Source organism: Tachypleus tridentatus, chromosome 7, assembly GCF_004210375.1.
Source record: "Tachypleus tridentatus isolate NWPU-2018 chromosome 7, ASM421037v1, whole genome shotgun sequence".
NCBI lineage: Eukaryota > Metazoa > Arthropoda > Merostomata > Xiphosura > Limulidae > Tachypleus > Tachypleus tridentatus.
Genome location: NC_134831.1, coordinates 189,150,825 through 189,169,271, shown reverse-complemented (window position 1 = coordinate 189,169,271; position 18,447 = coordinate 189,150,825).

Below are 18,447 nucleotides of genomic sequence, written 5' to 3'. Positions count from 1 at the left end.
TTTAAAAAGTTAAATTAGTAAAAGTATAAATTTTAATTATTATATGATAGTGCTTTTTAAGGCAGATTTAAACCTATAATCATGTACTGTATGTGTAGTAAAAATGTATATAATTGTGATCATATTATCAATCAAGTGCTTTATAATTAAAATAAGTTTTAATTGAGATTGTCTTTTTCTAAAGGAAAGTTAATTGTTTAATGAATTGGTGTTGAACATCCTTTAAAAGTATGAGTCATGGCCAGTTGTCATAGTGATACAATAACACGTTCTCTTCTTTGTAACGTAATCATTCATTATTGTGTTCCTTCTTGGCGAAAGTAACTCGCCCTGACGACAAGCACTCTTGTTTCAATTTTTGTAACTGTGACTCATCATCATTAATGATACCTCCCGATACCAACCCCAAAGAGGAAGCCAATCAATGTGAGGCAGAATAATTTTTGTCAGTAAAGTTTGAGGAGAACTACTAATTTACGGAAAGACAATTATAGAAAAAAAATGGTTTATAACAAACGTCTGCGTTTTCTCTCAGCCTTTCTTATACCACCGCGCTAATAGTTCTTAACCGAGAAACATCGCTTTCTTCATTCTCCGTTCACTTAACTTGTAGGGAAAGTAAATTACTCAGTGGGTTTCAGTAAAAGTTTAGTATCTTATAAAGTACCCCTGCTACAAGTGGGTATTGTATTCAGTATATTATTTTTTGCAATGATTTTTGTTCAATGCTGAGATAGTAGCACTTAACATGACTCAAGAGCAGTAGACTATTCGATGATGACGATGATATTACATTAAATTTATAAGTGATATTATTTATTGAAGTATTGCTCAACAGTTATCCACTCTGAACAGAAGTAGAGATTTTTTTATTACACGAGATTTAACGTTAGAGAATCATTCTTGAAGGCTTAACATTTCTCGAAGTGTATTTATTTACTAAGGATGGAGAGGAAGAGGTTAATGTTTTATATTTTTGTGGTAAAAAAAACATCATATTAAACTATACATTCCAACTACTTTGGTTACTTTTACTCTTCCTCATTTGTTTTAACTTTTGAAAGAATCAATTCTTTATCAGTTAATTTCACGTATTTCTTTGTCATAGGTTATTAGAAGACGGTCAGCTAAAATTGCGGTAATGGATAGTTGCTATAAATATCAGAATTCAGTAACTTTCACATGTTTAATTTGTAATAGTCTGTATTTAGATGGAGAGTGAAAACTAAGGTAATTAATGATCTAAATTAATATTAAATTTCAGAAAGCTTTACAAGTTTGATTTTTAAAAGTCTGTTATTTGGTGGCTAGTTGTCCGTCATAAATAACACATTGCAGAATGTTTCACGTTTCTCTTTTATTTTAAATTATTTTAATTTGGTAATCATCAAATATATCAGATTCAGGAAGCTTCACATATTTAGTTCTTTATAATCCATTTCCATTTGTTCAGTTGTAGATTGGGATAATCTATATTCAGTTTGGAAGCTAGTATTTGTTTTTGCTTTAAAACATAGGTTTATTTCAGAACTTTTTGGGAAACAATTTAGTTTTTTTCAGATAAGCTTTAGGAGTTTATATTTTATATCTTAATTGTGTTTGTAAAAGTTTGTAAAGTACAGTTCAATTAAAAGTTCTGGTGTTTATTTATTTCATTTTCATTACTAAAAGTTTCAAGTCACAAGTGATGATAAGCCTACATTCAAAAATATTAGCTCTAAACAAGTTATAGGACAAACATGGCCTAGTTGTTTGTTTTTTAAAGAAGCTAGTTTTTACTGTTTGATAATTTTGGTTATAAATAAGAGTAGAGAAATTTGCTGCTGTTGGTGGAAATCATCACCTTTGAACATTAGTGTTATACTGATCAATCTTAAACTATTTCGTTATAAATGCAGCTGACTTAGTCCAGACTTGAGTTAGACATCTTTAAAATAACTTGTTTTTAAAGCTGAAGAATTAAATTTACTGGTAACAAAATATTTATTTAAAATTATTGGGATGAAAATAAATGAGAAACTAGGGAGCATTTGTGGTGGGATAAAAAACCTGAATTACAAATTCGTATACGTGTAGAATTCACATTTTATAAATAATTTTAATTACATCGATATTATTGTTGTTTATTTATTATCTTTATATTATACCCAAGCGCCAAGAAAATAATATATTCAGTAGATATCTATTTCTGTATAAACACACATAATCTGATAAATATGCAGAACATGTACTATAATGTTTTAAATTACATGATCATGGAATTAATAGAGCATATCCATCTCATTGTAATAAAAACTACAAATTGTTAACAGAATAATGGAACTACACTGCCAAAGAAAAATCTTGAACTGAAAATTGAATTGTTGATAAATATATATTAGAATAACATTACACTTACGTTCTGAATCACAGTCTGAAGTGTTCCTAATTTCTTTCTGCTACACGTATGTCTACTTATCTTTATTATCTATGCTACAGACAGTAGAACTCATACTATAACTAACATTGACAACAAGTAAACAAAGATATCATGTTTGTGTGTTTTCAACGTAGATTACAGTATATAAATTAACAGACTATCTTTCATTTTTATAATCTACATTACCAGGAAAGGTGAAGATTCTAAAATTTCCTTCATTTATGGGTTCATTACAACTGTATAGCTTTGGTGTGTTAGTACTCGAATATGACGTGGATCTTAAATTTACATGCTATTGTATTCTTGTTTTTACACCTTACTAGTAAAACATACATAAACTATATTACATTTTGAACGTATATATTGATATACTATGTTCGATATTGATAACTAGATATTTACTGACTTATTTGATACAGGTGGTGAGGGCGCTCGACCCACAATCTATGGGTTGCGTGCCCTAATCTCCGATTAACCAAACATGCTCCCTTTCAGCCGTGTAGGCATAATAATGTGACGGTCAATCCCACTATTCGTTGGTAAAAGAGTAGTCAAAGGATGGCGGTAGGTGGTGATGAATAACTGCCTTTCCTCTAGTCTTACATTACTAAATTGGGGATGACTAGCGCAGATAGCCCTCATGTAGCTTTACGTGAAATTCAAAAATAAACAAACTAGGTGTGGCTCTACAATATGTCTCTTTAGGTAAAATAATTTATTTAAAAAGTTGCAACCGAAAATCGATTGGTTTATAATTATGCAAATCATGATTCACTGCCTTCCAATCACAATATTTTTTTTTCACTTATATTGTGACTTAATACGTTTAATACTTTATTTACCGTAGGTCCTGTCCCAAACTACACTACACATTCGTTTTTCTTTTTGTGGTTTAAATTTCTTTCTTACCTTGTCGAAACCAGGTTTCGATATACGTTGGTAAGAGAGCACTGACAGGCTAGTGTGAATCTTTTCACTTAATTCTGAACAAACATATGTTACACATATCTCCAGGTGATTCTTCAAATAATTTTACAACAACCTCGTTACAGTATTGAATCATTTAGTTTATCTTATGTAAGTGTACGTAACTTTGACTTTTTGTAAAGACAAGTTTTAACACATTAAATGGCAAATATATTCTAAACAGCTGCCAGTACCTTCACAGTAACTCTGAAAACTTAAAGTCCAACGACTGGGATTCAACACCCGTGGTGAGAAAAGCATATATTCCCAATTGCATGCTTTAAATGTTATCATAATTAATACCCAGTTTCAAATAAAGGAATCATTGTTCTTTGACAGAATTTTTCAATACTTTCTTTTTTCTCTTGACCTATGAATAGAGAATTGAATTTGAGGTTTCTACAAGTTTTGTCGAAAGATGTAGCTGAGATGTTTCATAAGGTCTACATAAGATGGAGAGGTATAGTCCTGTTTGAATCCCGATTTCTAGTGTTGTAAGTCCTTTGACATACCACTGAGCCGTTGGTGGGTTTTGTATTAAGACACACATATGTATATTATTATACACATTTCTTTTCAATTTCCTTCTATATATCTAAGATTTGTTAAAACTAAAATCATGATTTATATTGAATTAACCTCAAGTTATACTTTTCGTGTTTTTTTTTTTAATATCAGCCCCCATAATTTTACAGAAACTACGGAATAAGCAATATATTTTCACACACTAATGTATTCCAAATCCTCAACATGCCTTTAAGAGATTATACAGAAACTGAACGACATTGAGGTAATGTTCTTACAAAACATGGTTCATAACGACAAAGAAAGAGTAGAAAACTTAAATACCTTTCACAGTAACTAGCAAGAAAGTGTTGAACCAAATGACTAAGTTGAGAACAATTGATTACTAGTGGTAGTATGGTTTGTTGTAACCAGTGTTCGTAGCTGAATATATTTTGAAAAAAAATATGCTGAAACAAAGCATTATTGAAATACTAGCAACAAATACCTCACGGAACAGTAGTGAAATTTAAGAAACATACAAAATAACATAACGTGCGTCAGGAAATTAAGACAAAAGAAAGTATTTACCACAGAACTTCAAAGTCTGTGAAAAATTACTATAACAATATGTGGTTAAGGAACTTTCCTACAATATACTTTCTCCAAGTAAAGCTGTTCCATGTCATTTATTACGATTTCAACTAGAGTAAAATTGACTGAAATTTGAATTTAGAAGCTAATTAAATGTCAACTTTTCAAAAGTTAAATGAATGTCGACTAGAATTAAGTGTGTAGTGAAGAGAGAAGTTTGTCACGAGCGACATTCATGTCATAATTAAGGCCTACAACTACGAAAACAATTTCATGGTAATTCTGGATACACTCCAACTAAATAATAAGGACTCATGATCATATGTCGCAAAAGGAGTATAAGTGTTATAAATGTAAAGTGATACAAACTACCAGTGATACTGAACGTAACTGCTTTTATTTCAATTGATAAGTTGAGAAAATGAAAATAAAACTGTCACGTCCTGTTTAACAACTAAGGTATTAGAAACAAAATATAATAATACCAAGTTCACTGAAAAAACATCGTTACTGGATAAGAACAAACTTATAATTCACAGAAAGGCATATATTTAGTTAACATTTTTAAACTAATTCAATTATTATTTCTTGGGCAATTCATTTCTCGGCGATATATTCATGTGGACAACCGAAGAATATTGTGAACCAGGAAAGTGTCAAACATTCCTAAACGTGTTAGGTTTCAGTGATATTCCTTTAAATATCGAGCAGTTTAACATTATTGAAATTGTTGAAAATGCCTACGTTTCCCGATTTAAATAAACTTTTGCATCACACATTTGTATCAATAATTATATAAATATTTAAAACAGATAAATATGTCTATACATTAACAAAAATTCTACAGAACTTCAATCAATAGTTATATAGATATTTAAAACAGAAAATATGTCTACTCATTCATAAAAATTCTACAGAACTTGAATCAATAATTATATAGATATTTCAAACAGACAATATATCTATACGTTTACAAAAATTCTACAGAAAGTTATTGTACTTGATCATTTCAAGAGGATGTAGGGATTTATTATTCTCTGTTTATGCACAAAATGGAAATTCTTTCCATCGTTAATTAATTCAAGCTGGAGAGGTAGATTGTCTGCTCTAGGGCACGTGTACAACACATTGCTACAACACATAATATAACTACACGTACAAGCTCTTATTTTATCTTGATGCATCTTGCATACAACGGCATCGTGTAACTGGTGACGCTTCCAGTGTATCTGTTATCATACAAGTTGCAATAATCCGTACTCAGTTGCTTTATGCTAAACTATAGGACAGTTTTCAATCATTTTATTGAATTGTATTTAAACTTGGAAACCGTTTTATAGCACTACGCATTTTAAATCTTTTTTAAACATTTAAATATTTTGGAAATATCAGGTGTGAATAGTTTTGTGTATACACCCGTCTTAATAAACCTTTCCAATAAGGTGTTTGATGTTGTCCAGATTTTCTGGAATTTGTAATTTAATTCGTAAAGTTATGTTTTATACACTTGTATTATAAAATTAAACATTTCAAACATCATTTCGGTTACAAAATCAATCAGTAATTAGCTGTAGGATATAACTTACAAATATTATATTATTTAATGTTCAGAAATATTTTCTAATGAAGTTAGAACCATAAAGAGTAACCAGTAAACATCGTAAAGCACGATTTCCTATTAAAATATAAATATAAACAGAAACCACTCAGTCTGTTATATCTCGTCTCATATAAAATGTCATTCTTAAACATTTCTTAACTATCAATATACATGAAATAGCTCGATGCTATGATATTCATTTAACAATAACGTTTTGTCCTGAGCTAAACTTAATAGTTCACATATTATCAAGATAAATTAAATTATTTCGTCAAAAAGAGCATTTTGACTTTTTAAACTTAATTATTCTGTTGAACAAATAATACACAAAGCTTAAATTAAACAAAATAATTTACAAAAGAAAGAAAACTGGAAGGTTTAGTTTTGTTGATATATGTCGTTACTGAAGTATGCAATCTGATGTTGTGTTTTTAGAACAACACAATATTTTAACACTTTTCAGCAGAAAATGTAGCAAATATTTTAGATACTTAACTGAAAATCTACTATACAATACGTTATTGATATATACTCGTATGTTATGCTACTTTGTTTCAATTCGTGGGAATTAATAACGTTACATGTTATAAATTATCTGGGATGATCTTTCAATTTATTATATTACGTACTGCAAGTTCAAAGAGTCTAAAATTATGTTAAATCTAAATTTAGAAGTTAATTAAATGTGGAGATTTTATTTATGTTTTTGCCAACACGATTCATACACACAGATTTCTTTCTTGATACAAATGCATTTTAATGTACAAAAAATGATATAATTTATTTTAACCGAATAGTACAAATAGTTTTACAAATATGATTCATAAACAAAAGCTTCACAAACATAAAACCAATACTGAGTTGTCGCAGGAGATATAGCGGTATTCTGCAGGCTCAATTTGCTAAAAACTGGGTTTCGATACTGGTAGTAAACAGAGCACAAATATCGTTTTGTGTATCTTTTTACTTAATTTCAAATAATCAATCAATGCTGAGTCTTCTATTTAATCTGGAACTGGACACTGTATCAACGGTTAACGATGAGCGAATTAATTTCGAGATAATATTGATATAGTTCACTTTTCAGAAAACAATAATAACAAGCTCTTTCATCACACATGCTTCTTTCACCGCTGGAGTTATATAACGTTTTCGAAGAAATACTATCTTTCGATGACAATCCGTTACAGTTTAACGTTTTGTAATATTCGAAACCTGTAAATGTTCCATCAATTAATTGTAGTTTTCCAAATACAGCTTCCGATGTTTATGTATACCAAATGTAGCAAGCCAGCAATATATATATTTCTCTCCGCGTGTTGCTATTGCTACTTTTTACAATCTTTGGATTGGTCTCTCATAATTTCAATTAGCAAAAATCCTGTCAGCCACTGGTATTTACATACACACATCGTACATTGTTGTTTCTTACATCTTCTTCACATTTATGGAACTGTCGGGAATTTCGACATACACATTTAACATTAACAATTATATGGATTTATGTATATATATTTAACTAAAAACATCGATATTAAAAGAAAGAAATTTATAACAGTAAACTCATTACAATGTTTTAGTTAGTTTTTCTTGTGTCAAGTTTTTCTAAAACTATTATAATGTTTACAAATGCTTTTCACTGTGGGATCCATTAAAGTATATAGTGACATTTAAATTTCTGTAATATAATACACATTTCATATCTTTAATACGTTTCTAAGTTGTATATAAAAATTCCAGTTTCATAGGATAAGGACATATTTATGGCCTCAAATATCTGGTCAAAATGAATAGGATAACATACAAGGAAAAGCCTTATAAGAAATTTAAAAGTTAATAAAAAATTACAAATATTCCATACTAGTTTTAGAAGATATAAAAAAATAGTATGTATTCGAGTTGCAAAATATCCACCAGCATCAGAGAAAAGGTAGTTTGGATGACCAAACTTCTGTTGATGTCTGTGGTGATTCTATCTTTGAACTACTTGTACGTCTGGAAATAAAACATAGTTTCAAACAAATCTAACGTTTCACTTCAACACCTAATTTTTGTGACTACGAAATGAAGAATGAACTATTTTCTTTTTTGACTTATTCAAACTTTTCATACAATTAATTAAAAATATATATTAATGGACACAATATTTAATTGACGATATCAATTTCTACCTGAATAACACTCAGTATCACTTACCAGTAATAAAACTATTTTAGTAATGATCAGATTGAATTTTAAACCTTAAAGCAGTCTTTTAAGCCTGTTTCTAAGTATTTTATGAATTACACAACAAATAAAAATATTATCTTCAGATAAAATTACTGGGTTGTTTTGAAGAACGTAGCAAATAAGTAAAGTTTGCCTCATGCAGTAGTAGGATTTATGAAGTTTGTTTGATTAGGCTATGTAATCATTTACTCACCATTTAAACCTAAAACGTTTTAAATGTTTAATTATATGAGCACCTTAAGTATTTTATGGTATTAATGATGAGTATTGAAGAATAAAATTGAACTAAACATAATATTATATAATGATAAGATCTTAACACTTTTATTTTATTGTTGTTTCTCTAGTTTACATCTACACAATAGGTTATCTATGATGTGTCTACCTCGGGAAGTCACACCCAAAGTTTTAGCGTTTTAAGTCCATAAACCTATTTATTACCCTTTGTGGAACATGTGTTTTAACAAAGATGAACTTGCAGGAAAACCGAATTTACTATAAGATTTAGTAATTAATTAGTTAGAAAATTATTAAATCAAAACGATTAACTTTGAACACAGTGGAGAATATTAAGTAATGAAAATTTTAAATTGAAAGAAAGTTTTTGTTATTTTATATTGACAAATCCTCCACTGTTATGTTTTTAAACTACTATTGTTCTTACTTCTAACTGTAGAAAAACATTTACTGGTAGTTTATATAAATGTTTGGTTGATTTTGTTTTGTTTTTATACACATATATCATGACGTTTTACATAACTTGCGTTGAACAAAGTTTATTGCTTTATTTTGCTGCATAACCATAGACGGATGAGTTAGATAATCAAAATGAATATTCCATATATCTTCAATAATATCGGCTTCTCAAGTGAGTTTTAAGGTACGAGGTGAGAGCTAACATATATTAAATATTTAGAACGGGAAGTTCAGTAAATGTAAGAAAACAGCTAGCCCTTGGTCAGTCTCTAAGGAAGTAGAGTACGATATTTTAACTCATTAGAAAATGAATGAAGTGAGCGTGAAGAGCTGTCACACGGAAGCTAGAAAACTCCCTTTGCCTATAAAACTTCATAATAAGCTATACATGAGCAAGAAGCAATGTCCTGAGCCACTGAAGCGGGTCATTTTATGTTTTTGAGAAGAATGTAGTGAGTGGAGTTGTAGACGACAATACAATATAGTTTGTAGACGTCAATGACCATTCCACACGTTTCTAAACCCATACGTTCTATTATTGAGAACAATAATCTGTAGCATCCCTGCATATTTTAACACCTCCTTAGTTAGAAGAGAGATACAAAGCCAAAGTGATACAGGTTTCTAGTGGTTGTCGTATGCAACGTTTACTAAGAGCTAAAACATCTGCAGAACTTTTGAAACTAAGTTAACAAATATGCCATTGCTGTACACACTAAAATTTAAAACAATTGTGAACATATTACTAAGCGAAGATACAATATCTATCATATATAGAAAGGTGAAATTATTGAAAATTAAATCTCAGAAAATTTATTATCGTCGCTAACCGATTACCAAATAAAAATAATGCATTTATATTCAAACTATGTAAAAATTGTGAAATTGGTACTCGATAAGATGTTACGGTCATATTCTACGAGCTATATCACATATTCATCTTGTCTAGGCCACTATAAATATTACTAATCATATTTTCTCCATAAAAAGGTAGACAAAGTGCACACTCATACCTAATTGTTTAGTAGATGAAGGCGTCAGTATACAGCTATGGCTGCCACTCATACTGTTTAACAAACTAACAGATCTAAAGTTTTGTTTGGTAGCTAACCTCATGATCCATTTGCCAACTCACATCTAAATGTTTGATATCAGTTTGCATCGCACAAGACAGGAATATCTACCAATTATATCCTGATAGAGTGGTATGGGCATAAGATTGGTTTCTAAATAGTGCAATAAATATTATAATATCACTTCTAATAGCAAAGGCATAAATGTTAAAATATCTTTTGACAATAATTATCTTAATAATTTTGATTTAGTTTCATGTTGGTTGTCCAATATAATGATGTGGTAGTGGAACCTGATCTCTATGAGGCAAAAATAAATTCCTAATACTGAGGTAGAAGTAAAAAGTGCCTTGCTAAATACGTGTTTCCTTACATAACTAGGGGTGTAACCAGCAAAATAATTGAATAATGAAATCAAAAGGTATAGTTTTTGTCATTTGGCTTTTCAGTGTTAAAATTCTTACTTACCTTCTACCGCGAATGCTTGAAACGCTGACAAGAGAACAAATATTTTTTTATTTTGGTGCAAAAGTAAAAATTATTCCAATATGCAGAGATTTGCAAGAAAATAAATTAAATGTTTTGTTAAAAAATATTTGACGTTAGCGTCGGTTTCTCCGCCAAAACGCCCACTAGTGACACAGTGGTATATCTCTGGATTTATACCATTAGCAACCGGGTTTCGATACCCGTGGTTGGAAGTACGAAGAAAGCCCATTGTGCAGTTTTGTGCTTAATTCAGAACAATCAACCAACCAACCGAATATTCATATTATCGTATACAAAATAATTTAACACTTATTTAACACTAATTCACAAATTTTAGCAAATTACGAGAGGTTTTTAATAAGCAATATTATTCTTATTTCTCATTCATTAATTGTATCTTTTAATTTATTATGACTTTGTATAATAATTTAATTTTTCACATTTGCCAAACTGTAGTTAATTCATTTTCTGCATATCGTCATTTTATCATTTGTCACTACATTTAATATTTGCATAAAGTACATTTCTTACTTTCTATATACATTTTTCTATCTGCATGAAATATTTTCAGTATTTTTCAACGCGCATGCTTAAAGTAAGCTGCCTTACTAAACATTAATTTTCTACACCAAATCCATTGTATTCAACGAAACTTTCATTTATCAGAGTCTAGTGCTCCTATGACAACATTGTTAACCTTAAAATTAATAATGTTTTCGTTTTTTTCACAATCAGTATTCATTTGTTTTTGTTTTTTTAAAGATTGAAAACAAGAATATTGATTTCATCACAAATTGTAGGCCTTTTGGGTTTTAATGCAATTTTTAAAGATAATTGTATTTGTCACCAGATGACACCTTTATTTTTCTGCCTCTAACTTTAAATGAGTATAAAAAGCTTTTTAGACCTCGAGTAAATAGTTGCTTACCACCTTGGCAACTCCCATGACTTGCAACTAAACACACTGGGAACCCCGACCCTTTTTCGGGAATTGAATTGTGGCGATTTACAAGCACAGATGAATTCCCAGATTAAACCCTTGAAGAACGCTAGGTATCAGGAATTTCTCACATGAAGTTTCCATTTTTCATGATTGTTTTCATATGAAAAACTTTCATAGAAAATAGAAATTTTCGTGTTGAATAAAATCGGTGAAGCAAGAAAAAGATTGGGTCCGGTTGGTAAAAACGAGATATTCTAGAATAATTTAAAGTTTGTGAAATAAAACTATAAATGTAACAAAGCAAAGCCTATAAACAGCTTTTGAATGACGTACAACAGGAAACAGGTATGAAGTCGAAGACATATATCGTTGCATTTGATGAAGCAGGTTCATATTAAAGAAACCGTAATAAAAGTGGGGCATTTTTGTTTTTTATCACCATATTTTTAAAACAACACTTAATTAACTGAACAAATGCATATTACACATTTTTTTATGTCCAGTTTACATGTGGTGATTGAAGATTACAGCTATAATTGAAACGTCTTGAAAGTTGAGAAAATTCTTATATGATGTTTGTGTGCAATGGACGAATGAATCAACACCATAAAAATGGATGTAATGACATACTTGGATGGTCAACGGGTACGGTATCCTTCTGCTAATGGTCAATGTACTTTAGGTAGAGACGATAATCTGTAAATCTGGAAAATTCTTCTGTACAGCAGTTTATTCACTTTCACTTCCTCTTCAGGAATAGCTTCTGTCAATGAAAGATGTTCTCTTTCTTTCTACTTATCTCATAATAATATTTTTATAATACTTTTATCTATTGGAATTCAAAATTTCAACTGTAGACATATTTCGAATGTAAAAAGATCAAGATATTTTAATATTTACAGCTTTACTGTTAAACTCAATTGCTCGTTTTACTGAAACTCCAAGTTTGTTGATCAAAATATTATAATATTTAGTGTACTGAATCGTTTTTACTTCTTAAAGTGGAATATAATATCTTAAGCTATTATTGGTTATTATATATTCGTGGGATTGTGATAAACTTCACTGTAAACTAATTTAAAATGGATTTTTTTTCATATTTTTAACAACTTTTGAGAAGCAAGGCAGTAAGCTTTTATTCTAGAATATTCAGAATAATGAGTGTTCTTTAAGTTATTACAGCTATGAGAAAAGCTAGAAACTACATTTTGATCTCAAGTCTTAAATTCATAGTTTGTATTATGAACGTTATAAATAAACGTTATAAATATTCTTTAGAATAGAAATCTTCCTGTTCCAAATTGTATAATGTTCATATTTTTTGATGGAACATCATAATATTATATAGCTTAGATGGGAAGAAAACAATATTTTTCTCTAATTATTTATGAATGTAACCAAGTGAAGAAAGGAGTAAACCTATATTGAAACAAAACATAACAGGAAAAATTGGTGAACATGTATTTGATAGCTGGTTAATATTAAGTTACGACGAAAATATTCCATAAAGAGTCTCAGAAAAATAGAATAATATATTAGTTGTTTTATAGCCTTTAAATTCGTATTTAAACCACACACACAAAGTACCTGTTAATTATAGTTACCAGATATGCCATTTATGACCCTGGTTTGAAGAATAGATCTTTTAATATGTGTTCTACATTCGCAATAGTTGTTCTTAATAACACAGAAAATCAATGAATATTTTCATAGGATTAGAGCATTAAATGTTTTTGGCGATCTATGAAAGCAGAGTCACATACTTTATAGTAGAATACATAAAACAACTTATTAAAATCATGAGCTTCATTCTCATAAATATTTTTCTCACCGTACTTTTTATTCCTTTTCTTTTAGTGAATGTAACTCTCTTAAATCAATTGCTTCTTGAATCATGTGATTCCTGATGCTCTCCTTACCGCTAACTGATAGGTTTATGTAGTGTAAATGAATGACAACGTGACGTACATTCACATATGAAAGACGAATAGCTATGATGAATAAAACAATTTCAATAATAGTTAAGACTCGAATGGAAGAGTCTCGAGTAAATAGTTGGAAAATATAACTAAAACAATAACAGAACAAAGAGCTACACTGCTTAAACCATCTTCAACTTGTTGAAATCCTTGTGTGATAGCAACAACACTCAACAAACCAGCCAATCCCATGCTAGAGGTGAATATATTGGTCAAGGAACAATCAGCAAACCCTAACAAGGAGAGTTGTTTATGGCTTATTAAACTCAAAACTCAAATTAGAATCATATTTATAGTTAGATTCGTTATAAGGAAGTGATAATTAACGTTACCTAAAAGTGTTATTAAAGTTCTAACACAACGAATCCAGAATACAGGCATATATTACTGCAGCAATTGCTATGTAATACAAGGATAGAAATTTGGTTGAGAAATAATACCACCAAAAATACAAAGGAAGCTGTTAAGAAAATTCGGTCATTTACATAAATGTTGGTACATAAATCTCAAAATAATTAGAAAACTGGGTTTGTAGAATAAATGGCAGTTGCATCGCTAACAGGAAGTAAAGTGTAGGAGTAATAGAGAAAAGTATCTCCTGACGCTCCACTTAAATAACAAAAATATATGAAGAAATTCGTTCATTGTTCGTTGATAAACTTTATCCTTCGGAAAACTATGAAAGGTGATATAATTAATATTTTGAGTACCTGAAATAAGCCTATAACCTCCATAAATATCCTCTGTTTGTATATTACAACTTAAGTTTCGTTTAATACGGTCAGTGAAAAATATGTTGATAGAAATAATTTTGCTAATTTTAATATACATATATATATATAGTAATCTGATTAGGCTTAGTGACGTACCAAGCTTTATAATATTACGTGTAAAATTAATATAAATATAGATAGACAGAGATATATCTATAGTTAGTGAAATAAATACTTATATTTAAAATCCAAATTTTTCAAAAGAGAAAAATTTTCTTTTCAGATTTCTTGTTTATTTGTTTGTTTTGTAATTTCTCTCAAAGCTACATGAGGGCTATCTCCGATAGCCGTCCTTAAGTTAATAGTGCAAAATCATGTGGAAAGCAGCTAGTCATCACCACTCTTTTCCAACTCTTGGGTTACTCTTTTACCAACGAATAGTAAAATTTACCTTCACATTACTTGTCCCCATGGCACAAAGAACGAGCATGAATGGTGTCACAGGGATTCGAACGCTCGACCCATAGGTTACAAGTCGAGCGCTCTAGCGACGTGACGATGCCGGGTCTCATATTTATCTATTTAATATTCAGCGTCAGGTCCATTTCCTTCTCTTCTATCATTAAATAATTAATAGACTAAAGAAAGTTCGAAATGTATTACTCGCATAAAATTTCCAACATTATCGTACTTCTTAATAAATGACAACATAAAAGTGAGATAAAGTTAGTGTAACAATAACTTTTGAAGAATTTAATTCAACTAGAACATAATGTAGTATACTTAAACAATTATATTCTGTAGAAAATGTGACAAAAATAATTTCATTTAATTATTAATGTCTCTCAAATAAAGTTTTTAATTTCACATTATTTCCAGTACATTGTACAGCCAAAAGAAAAATAAACATTTAGCTTGCATCACATGTTTATTTATAATTAAAGTAATAATTTAATAATGCATTAAAAATGCTTTGTAAACTAAACTGGACTATAATTAATAACTTGCACTACAAAATCCTACAATAATAAAACTCTTGCTTATATATCAGGCGATTTGCAATATCCAACTTCGCGAAATTTTTATTCTGTGTGCATGAGATTTGCAATTGGGATCACGATTTTCCTATTTTGCTTCCATTTCTCGCTATACACAACTTATTGTTTTTCCAATTGAATGTAAGTAATAAAAATTTGGCAGCTGAATTTACTGCATGTAATGGAGCAAAATAAAGGTAAAAAGGTCACACGCATATTCGACGTTTACAGAATTATAAAGCATTTAATAGGGTAAGAAACAGTTTTGTGTTATCAGTTTCTCAAGTGTTTACCAAGTATTCAAGCAAAAAACTGACATTTGTAGCTAAAATTTGAGAACAGCTCGAAAAAAATGTTCCCGGAGTGGTGATATTTGTTTACATGAATACGTCATATGTGGATCTAATTGTTTTTCACGTATTACAGAGTTACAAAGTAATGAATGGCGTCATTGCCTTTAATCACCACGTTGCTCACCAATAGCTAAATGTGTTTTGTATCGATATGTTTTTGTCTTTCGAAAAAAAAATCAACAGAAATTACTATACAAGGCTGCAAATCGTTCATAGCTACCATGCACTGTCATACTTATCAGTTGTTGCTACTCCAAGTAAGCACTGACGCCACAGGTAGTCAGCAAGTAGTTATGATCGATAAAAGAACGGTATACTCTGATAGCTCAATATTTTACACTATGAGAGATGTACCATTTGAGTTTTACATCTTGAATAACCATGGCCCCATGATACTTAACACTGTAGATATCAGTTGTAAAACTCCAACAATTACAGAGGTCTGTCTCTGAACTCATAGAATTATAAGCCAGTTTTAATACCCGTGCTACAGACAGCTCAGCTAGCCTACGATATAGCTTTGTATCTAACTGCACACAAATTAACAAAAAATTGACTGTAAAAATGTTGAAACAAGTCAGGAATCTAGAAATTCAAAAGTTTAGTTTGATGCAAATAAACATAAAATAAACATACTCTCGTTTACCACATACTTTTCACTCATCTTTTTATGACTGTGTTTTATGAAGAAGCTTTAAGATTATGCTTATCGTTAATTCCATTACATTTATTAGCAAGAGGTTTCTCTCATGTTTAAGGGGAGAAGCTTAAATGAAACCTCAGTTTTGAAACTTGGAGAACTTTTAAAGTAATATAAACTTTCACCGCCATGAAGGAATCTGTTACATCTTTGTTGCTCGTTACCTATTATTTCTTTAGTGACTCTTGATTAATGTGCGTTGACACAATATTTACTTTAAGGTTAACTGATACAAAACAGGTGAAGCATCGTTAAGAAACTGTTAAAAATAATTAACTAGATTGTTATTTCTCTAAATGAGAAAAGCATTGGTACAAGTTAAAACACTTTTATGATTTACTGACTTTTAGAAGTAGGTAATAATATTTAAACATTTATAAACAAGGATAAATTTGAATAGCTTTCTTTGAAATCATAACAATTGTATATCGTAAACGAAATACCAGGATGTTGAGGTGTAACTCCACATAAGAATAAGTCACTAAACAGTTATTAAAATTTACTGAGTAATTCTCTTTCTGTACATGCTAACTGAACGTAGAATAATCTGAGGGTCGCAAGCTCGAATCCCCATCACACCAAACATGCTCGCCCTTTCAACCCTTTATAATGTGACGGTCAATCCTAATATTGTTGGTAAAAGAGTAGCCCAAGAGTTAACAGTGGGTGGTGATGACTAGCTGCCTTCCCTCTTGTGTTACACTTCTAAATTATTGACGATTAGCGCACATAGCTCTCATGTAGCTTTGCGCGAAATGAAAAAAACAACAACATCAAATAAACAACTCTATAATATGTCTTTTTACTTTAAATAATTTATTTTAAGATGTTATAACGGAAAATTAATTAGTTTATAATTACGCAATTCATATGTCACTGCCATTATATTACTACACATTTCTCTTCTTTATTTTGTGACTTATTACGTTAAAAACTTATGTTCTGTGACAGACTACATTACAATTTGACTTATCTTCTTGTTGTTTAATATTGCATTTGCCTAATAAATTACGAGAGTATCGGAAAAATCTGTTCTCTTTCAACATTGTGTATGGATCAATGTTACTCATATTTTTAGATGATTGTTGAAAATATTTCACAACAACCTCATTCATTATTCTTCCAGTGTACCTGACTTTAAATCTTTGTAAACACAAATTTTAACACATGCATAATTAATGACAGACATATTCTAAACATTCGCCAGTGGATCCATAGTAAGTCTAAAAGTTTTTAAGTCCAACAACTGGGTTTCCACTCTCGTTAGCTTAAATATTATCACTTTTGTCGCTCAGATTGTGAGGAAGAATCCATAGTTTCCTGGCTGTTTGAGAAACAAAGCTTTCCAATACCCTCTTTTCTCTTTTAACTATAAAAGTGATTTGAACTCCTTTCAATATGTGGGATATAGTTTTCCCAATTTGTACTAATATTTATGGTATAAAAATTCTCACAGAAAAGAATGCAAATGTTGAACAACACAAGATCTGGTTTTTGCAGCTCCATAGAACCATTTTGTACAAGGTGTTCGCAAATTCTGTCGACAGATGTAGTGAGGTATTTCAAAAAGATTACGCGTCATTGTAAAGTGGAGAAAAGTGGTTTTGTTTTAAAATTAACATTTCTAATATTTCATGAAAGAGTATCAAAGTATTGACAATCCATTCAATTCCGAATATTCTTGAGTAGTTCTGTTGAATTATTCCAGTATTCCAGTGTATTTTTCTCTTTTAGGTTAACAGATCGAGCCATTTATCAGGGTAAATTGATTACTCGAAAAAGTAAGACTACTCGCAAAATTAGTACCACAGAGAAGTTACATATACACTGCTGGCCAAAATCTTGAGGCCAATGAACATAAAGAAAAAATATGCATTTTGCGGTGCTAGACTCAACCACTTACTTGAGTAGAGCTTCGAAAGATGAAAATAGGAAAAGGTAAAATAAAAATAAAAAAACTTTCTTAGTATTTAATAAGGAAAATGCGAACACTATAAAATTAGCCTAAATACTATCTGGTCAAAAGTTTAAGACCATACTAAAACGAAGAGTTAATCGGTAAACACGTAACGAAAATTAGGTATTTGTACTCCTGTGTTACCTGGAGTAAAGGATAAAAGGATAAAAAAATAACAGAGTTTGAACGTAACAA